Source organism: Panthera onca, chromosome F1 (assembly GCF_046562875.1).
Source record: "Panthera onca isolate mPanOnc1 chromosome F1, mPanOnc1 haplotype 2, whole genome shotgun sequence".
Classification (NCBI taxonomy): domain Eukaryota; kingdom Metazoa; phylum Chordata; class Mammalia; order Carnivora; family Felidae; genus Panthera; species Panthera onca.
In genome coordinates this window covers 8574015-8582910 of record NC_138355.1, presented here as the reverse complement: position 1 = coordinate 8582910, position 8896 = coordinate 8574015, and positions in this window count along the sequence as shown.

Sequence of the window (8896 nt, the reverse complement as noted above, 5' to 3'; positions counted from 1 at the left end):
AATAATAAAATAAAATAAAATAGTACTCTTAGCATCACAAATAAAGAGTGGATTAACACTCTGCAAATATTTAAAATCTTTGATATCCTGGACTGGCCCAGGTTTTCTGCTTGACTGATTGAGCCACACCCGCTCCCTAGGATCCCCTCCTCCAAGGGCACCGACAAGCCTTGTGCTGCACCCTGCCCCGACCCGACCCCGGGGGGCGGGCTGGCTCTTAGCTGTGAATGCCTGTCCCCAAAGGCTGTGACAGCGAAGGATCAAGAAAGGACAGTGCCGCTTTTGTGGGCTTCCTGTGGCATTTGTGGCCTCGTATCTCCAGTCACTGAAGGCCTCCCTGACTTACCCCCAGAACGGACTCTGCCAAGGGAGTTCTACCACTAAATTAAAACGTTCAGTTACATCACTGTGAATAATTAACTTGGGGACCTCTCCTACAGCACAGCATGTGACACTGTGGGGCAAGGCAAAATGGGATTGAAAGGCAGGAGAGGTGACAATCTGGTTTTCTGGATGCATCGAAGTTATTTTTTCATTTTGAAATTCACAAGGGTAAAAACAGATGGCTGATAGGATAAATTCGACCACGCGCTTTGTTCAGCCTGCTCAGTGTACTACGAGTCAGGAAAGTTCCCATTAAAAATCTGTTTTCTCTTGAAAAATTGGACACCCTGGCAACACTGGGCCTATTTTCCCATGACAGCAAAGCAGTTTAAAGCTGAGTAGCAGCTGCCCCTTCGTGGGGCTTGAACACTGTCCAGTTCCTGCAGAGTGGCCTGCTCCTGTCCACTCTGCTCACTTAAGCACAACTGCCTGACTCCTCTCCTCGAGGCATCTGAGCTTTCTGACCCCTGTGTGCAAGCTCCCTAAGATCTTATTTTATTTTATTATTTTTTTAAGGAATAAGTAAATCTATTTTCATTTTTTCATTTTTATTATTTTTTAAGTTCCAGTACGCGGTATACATACACAATGGAATATTATTCAGCCATTAAAAAGAATGAAATCCTTAGCTCTTTTAAAACCTTCTTGGGGCGCCTGGGTGGCTCACTCAGTTAAGCGCCCAACTTCAGCTCAGGTCATGATCTCATGGCTCATGAGTTCGAGCCCCGCGTCGGGCTCTGTCCTGGAGCCTGCTTCGGATTCTGTGTCTCCGTCTCTCTCTGCCCCTCCCCTGCTCGTGCTCTGGCTCCCTCTCTCTCTCAAAAATAAACATTACAGAAAAAAAAAAAAAAAACAACACCTTTCTCTTTCCTGTCCTGCTCTCTTTCCACGCATAATAGGCAAAAGTGGTTGTCCTGTCCTGAGAGTCTCATTAAATTATTTTCATGAAACACCTTAGATAGAACCCTGACACAGAGCTCACTGACTTTCCTATGAGGTGTGAAAAAGTAAAGGACCAAGGGTCAAGAGAAATAATGTTTTGTTCCATATCTGCCTACAGCCCGTTCAGTAACGGCCGTATACCTGGCAAAAAGCGCCATGCCAGGACAAGAAGGTGCCCAGTGACACGTTCTGGATAGATGAACGCACCTGCCCAGGGTCTTAAGCAGCTTCCTCACTTAACCAGATGGCCTCCCAGCGCCATCCAGCTCTGCTTTCTGTGACTCTATAAAGGGCCACGGTTTTGTGGTGGCTCCCCGTGGCTGAACGGTGGGTTGATGGTCAAAGACTGGAAAGTCTGCCTGAGGTTGAGTCCTGTTGGCCAGAGCCTAGAAACATCCATTGCTTCTGTGCTAAGTCTGGATGGACAGAGGTGAACGGGAGGCAGGCTCCTGTGATCGATGAATAAGAAAACCCGTTATTCAGACCGTGGCACTCGCCACAACCACCCCCGGGCCCACACCTCTTGCACACTTGTGCAAACATCGCCTTGTGCTCTCTTCTGACCTCCCCTCTGGGAAACGACCAGCAACTCTGAGATGGAGCATCACCAGCCACCCCCTGCCCAAGAGCTTCTGCTTCAGGTTAGGACAGTGGTGCCTCTATAATTACGTCGGTTGCAAACAGAGAACTAAAATGCTCATTCCTCCCGGGGAGGCGACCCAAGCCTCAGACTGCATTAAGACCCGATGATTAACAGCAGCTCATTTCCTGGACGCTGACTTCGGTTGGGGGAGTGAGAGGCGAGTGGCACAGTGCCAGGACCAAGGACAGGGAGGCTCCCGCCTGTCTGCAGTGTCCCCAGGCAACTCTTGTCAAGGTCCTTACGGGCATCAGCCTTACTTTTCCGTAATTGTACCTCTAACCGATTACATTGCATTGAAAAGAGATCAAAGTTCAATCCCACCCAAGTGAACCAGCCTGCGGAGCGGGTGGGGGGAGTCCTGCAGGCACAGAGCTGCACTGCCATTAGTCTTCTCTTCCAGGGCTGTCCGAACATCTGCAGGCTGGTCGCACACCGGGAGGGGACTGAGACACGCAGGGCTTGCTGAGAAAGCCCGGACCCAGGGCCAGGCAGCTGGCCCTCTGATTTTGGCCGGTACCTGCTCTGCCCACAGTGCACAGCCCCCCTTCCCAGGGCTGCACCGCTTTGTGTCACACACAGGCCTGAGATTCATTCTGATCTCAGTGAAGCAGGAGGGTTTTAACACCCTTGAACTCAGCTCTCTGGGACCCGACATGAAGTCTGCAGTGCTTGCCGTGTGGCGTCGGTCTGGTCCCTGGCGATGCTAAGCGGGCTTTGCTTTGTTCCTAAGACTGAGTTTCCCTCCCCAGCATACGGTCCCGTTCTTATCACAGGCCCCTGGGTTTCCCCCCTCTCTGGTACCCGCCCGGAAACAGCCTCCCCACACGCCCCCACCCATGCCTCCGGGAGCCAGGCCCTGCCCAGCCCCCTTCTGGGGAAAAGCTGGGTGATGCCTTTGCAGAGTGGTTTCAATGTGTCACCACTGGCACAGACACGTTGACACGGTGCCCCTTTACATCCCCACAGCATGTGTGCAAGGCTGATCCAGTCCCCAGTGGAGAGACGAAGAACAATGAAGATATTGAAAATATTGACGCTCGGAGACAAAAAGCCACTTGCCAAGATCACCCAACCAGGGAGCCAAGGAGCAGAGGTTTGACGCGTGGTCAGTCCTGCTTGAAGGCTTTCTGTTCTTATCTCTTCACCCTGGGGACACCCGGGGACCGAAGCACAGCTCTAGATGCAGCTGAATCCGGCCCCCCTACCTGCCAGCCACCCTCCCTGAGCCCAGTGCCTTCCAAGCGCTGCTCAGCCCGGATTTGCCACAGCTGCGTCCTCTCCTCCTGTTTGGGGTCCCTCGCTGCAATGACTTGACCTCATGCTGCCAACCAGCCTTTGGGGAAAAAGCGAACCCTGGGCTCGCTTGAGCTTAGCGTGGACTCATCCACTTCATAGTTTGCTGTGTGACCCTGAGCAAGCTTCTCAGCTTCTCTGGGCCTCGGTGTCCTCGTAAGGAAGGTGTGATGGCAGAGCCTTGCCTCATAGGTGGTTGCACAGGTACAAATCTGACCGCCCTTTCAAATCCTGAATCAAAAAGCCATTTCTCTGTCCGCGAGTCCGGACTCGTTGTTCGAAACGTTGTTTTAAAGCTGAGTTTTAGAAACACGAAACAGAACTGAGACGCCACTTATAAGGAGTTTCCCAGATGATCACCGCTGCGGAAATCGGGAGATTGCACCGTACCCAGAACAGGGCATAATAATGTCACGCTGGCGTTTGTTTAGAACGTAGCCGATAGGCTTTTTGCTGAGGCAAAGGAAAATCACGGGTCCTGGGCGCACCGTCTAGTAGCAATGCCTCTTTCCAGGAGGGGCCAGGCGACCACCGCTGACAGTTTTCTTCAGGCTCCATCAATGTTTTTCGTTGTTTAAAGACACACATTAATTTAAAGTCTCCTCCCATTCTCTGTAAATTACAGCGTTCAGATGAAGTGGCAGCTGCTGTAATTAAGACACAGTTAATTGCCTATCTCCTTAATTGCAGTGATAGGATTTTGACAGTTTGGTAAATAAGAATTGTTTGGCTTCCTCCGGCAACTTCAGCCTTGGCTTCCCTCACAAATGCTGAGTCACCCAACCCAGGGACAAAGGGGTGCCGTGGGAGGGAGGAAGCCCAGTTCACCTGCAGGCCAGGCCGCCCGAGCCCGCAAGACAGCGAACCACAAAAGCAGGAGGCGTGGGTCGTCGGGGCACAAAGGGAAACATGCCCAGAGTCGAGAGCTACCGAGCGCCAACCCGGCTTCTGACCCCACGTCTTCCCACTAGGCATGAGGGCGGCTCCATAGTGGCAGAGAAAAATCTGGTGGCCCCAAGGCAAGAACCTTGGGGTCACACAGCCATGGGCTCAGAGCCCCCCTTCACCTTTTCTGCTGGTGTCACTGGGGGCGAGTTCCCGGAGGCTTCTACACCTCATCTGCCTCCACTGCCACATGGATTTTTGCAGCAGCCACTTCGTAACATTTTGGGAATTAAGAAAAATCATCTGGTAAAGTGCCTTAGCAACATACCGGGCTCATGGTAAGCACCCAACAAATGGACATCATGCAGCACGTCTAACTTGGGCTCCGAAACTTACGTACACAAATTTGTGTGAGTTTTCTCTTTCCCACGAACCTCACGTCAACTGTAGTCCACCTTCCAGGTTCCCCTCTCTGGTATTTCTCTCTAGGGTCCTGCCACCTTCCAACGACGCTGATTCAAGCGATCAGCATCAGAAACACTGGGCCTGAACTTCAAAGCCTCGAGGAGGCAAGGGGATGCCGTGTTGATTGGTACTACAAAGAAACAGAAGAGAAAGGAAACAGGTATCCACAAACAGCGCGAATGCTCATATCCTATCCTGGTTCTTCGTAGCCCTCAAAACATGACCGTTAACTCTGATGGCGCTGGGACCACCATGTTATTTGTCAGTCGTCGCTTCCCAGAGGCCATGCTAACAAGGGTGTCAGTGACAATGACTCCTGGCTCTTTCTTGGTGCTACTGTGTCTGTAGTCAGATCCCTGCCCTTGCCGAAGTATAGCGCAAAGGACGCTTTGGTATAAAGTACGTAACACTGTTGCAACGAATGAATGAACGAAGGGGAGGGACGAGGTGGAAGAACCCTATTTAAAGACAAGATTGCCTTTAAGGAAGTGGATCTTGTCCTGGGCAGCAGGCACATGGGTTCAGTTCTGCAGAGCTGAACAAGATAGACCTTAAACAAGATAGGAGCTGCTTCTGCTTTTCATCTAAACAAAGTCCAAAGCAAGGCAGTCAAGGGGGGTTTGGTGGCTTCACAAGCTCGCTCTTCTACATCCTAAATGCATGGCTTCCATTGCATGGTCCCAAGACCACTCAAATCCCAGCACCTTACTGCATTCTCAAGTAAGGAGAAGGCCAGGTCATGAGCTCACAGTTCGTGGGATCGAGCCCCGCATCGGGCTCTTAGCTGACAGTGCCGAGCCTGCTTGGGATTCCTCCTCTCCCTCTCTCCCTGTGCCCCTCTCCCACTCATGTGCGTGCTCTCTCTCGCTCTCTCTCTCAAAATAAATAAATAAGCATTTTTTAAAGACCATCATTTAAAAAAAATAAAATAAAATGGAGGACAAGGCTATGCCTCCTTCTCCAAAGGGATGGCCCAGAGACAGCACAAAACACTTCCAGTGGCATTTACTATACATGGCCACATGTAGATGTAGCAAATGCTGACCCAGCCACCCAGCCACCCAGCCTGCTGATGCTGGTACAGACCCCACCGGGCCCTATAATCCTTGCTCAAGCAAAAGCCGCTGGAGCCCACGGTCCCAAGACAGGTACCTCACGTTGACAGCTTCCAGCCAGCTCCGTGCTTACCTGACCCACAAACCAGGATGTCACCAGCCAATCAGCAACCTCAGACACTGATTTTCGAAGATGAGACAGAAGCAGTTCTTGGTCTTGGGGCTTTAAAAAACCTGTTGTGGGGTGTGTCAGAGGCTCAATCGGTTAAGTGTCCAGTGTCGGCTCAGGTCATGATCTCACGGCTGGTGGGTTCGAGCCCCCGCATTGGGCTCTGTGCTAACAGCTCAGGGCCTGGAGCCTGCTTCAGATTCTGTGTCTCCCTCTCTCTCTCCTCTTCCCCCACTCTTGCTCTCTCTCTCTCTCTCTCAAAAATAAATAAACATTAAAAGTAAAATTAATTAAAAATTTTCAAAACCTATTGCATTTCTCTCCCCTGAACCTAATCCCCAGAGCCTAGACTCTCTGCTAGGAGGGCTCCTTGCTCGAGCAGACCACTTTCCTGTTCAGTGCTCACCTGTTGGTCTCTTAGTCTTTATACATATTTTCTTGAACAGATAAAATGGAGGCTAAAAAACATGGTCTTTGGTTGAGTCATTCCTGACCTCAGCCTAAAATTGAGGATTCTATTACTGAAGAAATTGGAATCTGGGGGACAAAGAGTAGCCTTTATCATACCCCAAAATCGAAGAAACTGGAGTTTAAAATAAATAACGACATAGATACATAACCATACCACTTTCTCCCCAGCCCCAAATTTGCTAAAATCTTTTTTTTAATTTTTATTTATTTATTTTTGAGAGAGAGTGAGAGAGGGCACAAACGAGGGAGGGGCAGACAGAGGGGGAGACACAGAATCCAAAGCAGGCTCCAGGCTCCGAGCTGTTAGCACAGAGCCCAGTTCTGGGGCTCAGACCCGCGAACTGTGAGATTATGACCTGAGCTGAAACCAAGAGCCGGACGCTTAACCTACTGTGCCATCTAGGTGCCCCTAAAATTTGCTAAAATCTTGAGAGGATACTGTGGGTTTGGAGCAATCTTCTGTAGATCCTAAGTGGCTAGATGATGAAGTGACATTTGCATCTGACTGAATGACGTCATGTCACTGCACAGTGTCACCACACAGCCGTGAACTGCAACAGCAGATCCCTGGAGCCCGAGACAGCAGGGACGCATTTGCTTCTTTATCTCCTCCACCTGCAGCCCAGTAAAAAGAGCACCGGACTTGGAGTCAGGAGTTCAGAGCTGAATTCAGAACAAGAGCTCAGCCATCTAGGGTGTGAGTGATTTCGTGCAGGTGCTGGGACAGAAATAATGGTGATGGCGACTCATGCCTGATGAGATGTTACCATGTGTTGGACACTGTTAATGTTTTTTATATGGATTGATTCTCTACCCCACAACAATCCTGTGCCATAGATAATAATAATATTACTTCTGCCACATGTCAACCCATAGGAGACATTAGGGCCTAGAGATTAAGAAATAACCAATGGAACTGGTAAAACGGCACAGTGAGAATTTGAACCCAGGTCAGGGGCACCTGGGTGGCTCAGTTGGTTGAGCATCTGACTTCAGCTCAGGTCATGATCTCACGGTCCGTGAGTTCGAGCCCCGCGTCGGGCTCTGTGCTGACAGCTCAGAGCCTGGAGCCTGCTTCGGATTCTGTGTCTCCCTCTCTCTCTGCCCCTCCCCTGCTCATTCTCTCCCTCCCTCCCTCCCTCTCTCTCTCTCTCTCTCTCAAAAATAAACATTTAAAAAATTAAAAAGAAAGAAAGAAAAGAAAGAAAGAAAGAAAGAAAGAAAGAAAAGAAAGAGAAAGAAAGAAAGAAAGAAAGAAAGAAAGAAAGGGAGGAAGGGAGGAAGGAAGGAAGGAAGGAAGAAAATAGCACACGTAAAGGCATGGCCACCACTGACTGCAAAGTGGCTGCTGGGCTCCAGACAATGCGTTCTCAATCAGGAAGAAAAGAAGGGGTCGGTGAGAAAATGCATTTCATTGATCATGAGGAAAACAGCCCTCAGCAATGCCCCAGCAGACTTTTTGTTAGTTGTCTTTGGCCAGAACCAAGTCACAAGGCCACCGGGAGCCACAAGGAAGGACAGACAGCCCACAGTTGGCGGAGGCTGACCAAGCATCGTCCCCTGGGGCTGGACCCCTTGCCAATGGAATGAAACCAGGGTGGTGTTAGCAAAGAAGGAACCAGGGGGTCAGGGTGGTGGGAGGCAACCAGTAGGCTTAGCCTCACAGCAAAGTAGAGGGTGAGGTGAGAATGGCACCATGAGTCTAGTAAGGGAAGAACTAAAGAACTAAAGGGAAGAACTCACCAACTCTAGTTGGTGCAATGCTAGAGGTGAAGGCTGAGGAAGATTCTTTTTTTTTTTTTTAACGTTTATTTATTTTTGAGAGAGAGAGAGAGAGAGAGAGAGAGCATGAGCAGAGAGAGAGGGAGACAGAATCCGAAGCAGGCTCCAGGCTCCAAGCCGTCAGCACAAAGCCTGACACGGGACTCGAATCCACGAACCGTGAGATCGTGACCGGGGCTGAAGTCGGACACTAAACCGACTGAGCCACCCAGGCTCCCCCCGCGGAAGATTCTTCGGTGATTCGCAAATGTATGGCTTGGGTGACCAGGAAGGCAGTGATTTAAGTAACCACTGGAAGGCAGACGACTGAGACGCATTGTCTTAGTCCACTCCAGCTGCCACAACACAGCACAGGCGAGGTGGCTTAGACAACAGGGATTTATTGCTCATGGCTCTGGAGCCTGGGAAGTCCAAGGTCAAGGTGCCGGCTCGTTCAGCTCCTGTGAGAGGACTCTGCTTGAGTTTTCGGTGGCTACCCTCTCACTGCATCCTCACATGTGGGGGGGGCGGGGATCTCTCTCTTTCTTGTTCTCCTTTAAGGGCACTAAACCCATCATGGGGACCCCACCTTGATGACCAATCTATCCCTAATTTCTTCCTGAAGTCCCCATCTCCAAACACCATCACCCTGGGGCTTGGGGCTTCAAGACATGAATTTGGGGGTGACAAACACTCCACCCCCAACATGCCTAAAACGATTTTGTGATTTAGGAGACATTCTGTTGCTTTGGGATTCTTCAGAGACGTTCTTATCTCTCGGTTTGTTAGGAGGATCAAACAAATAAAGCAAGTAAAAGTGTGTTTACA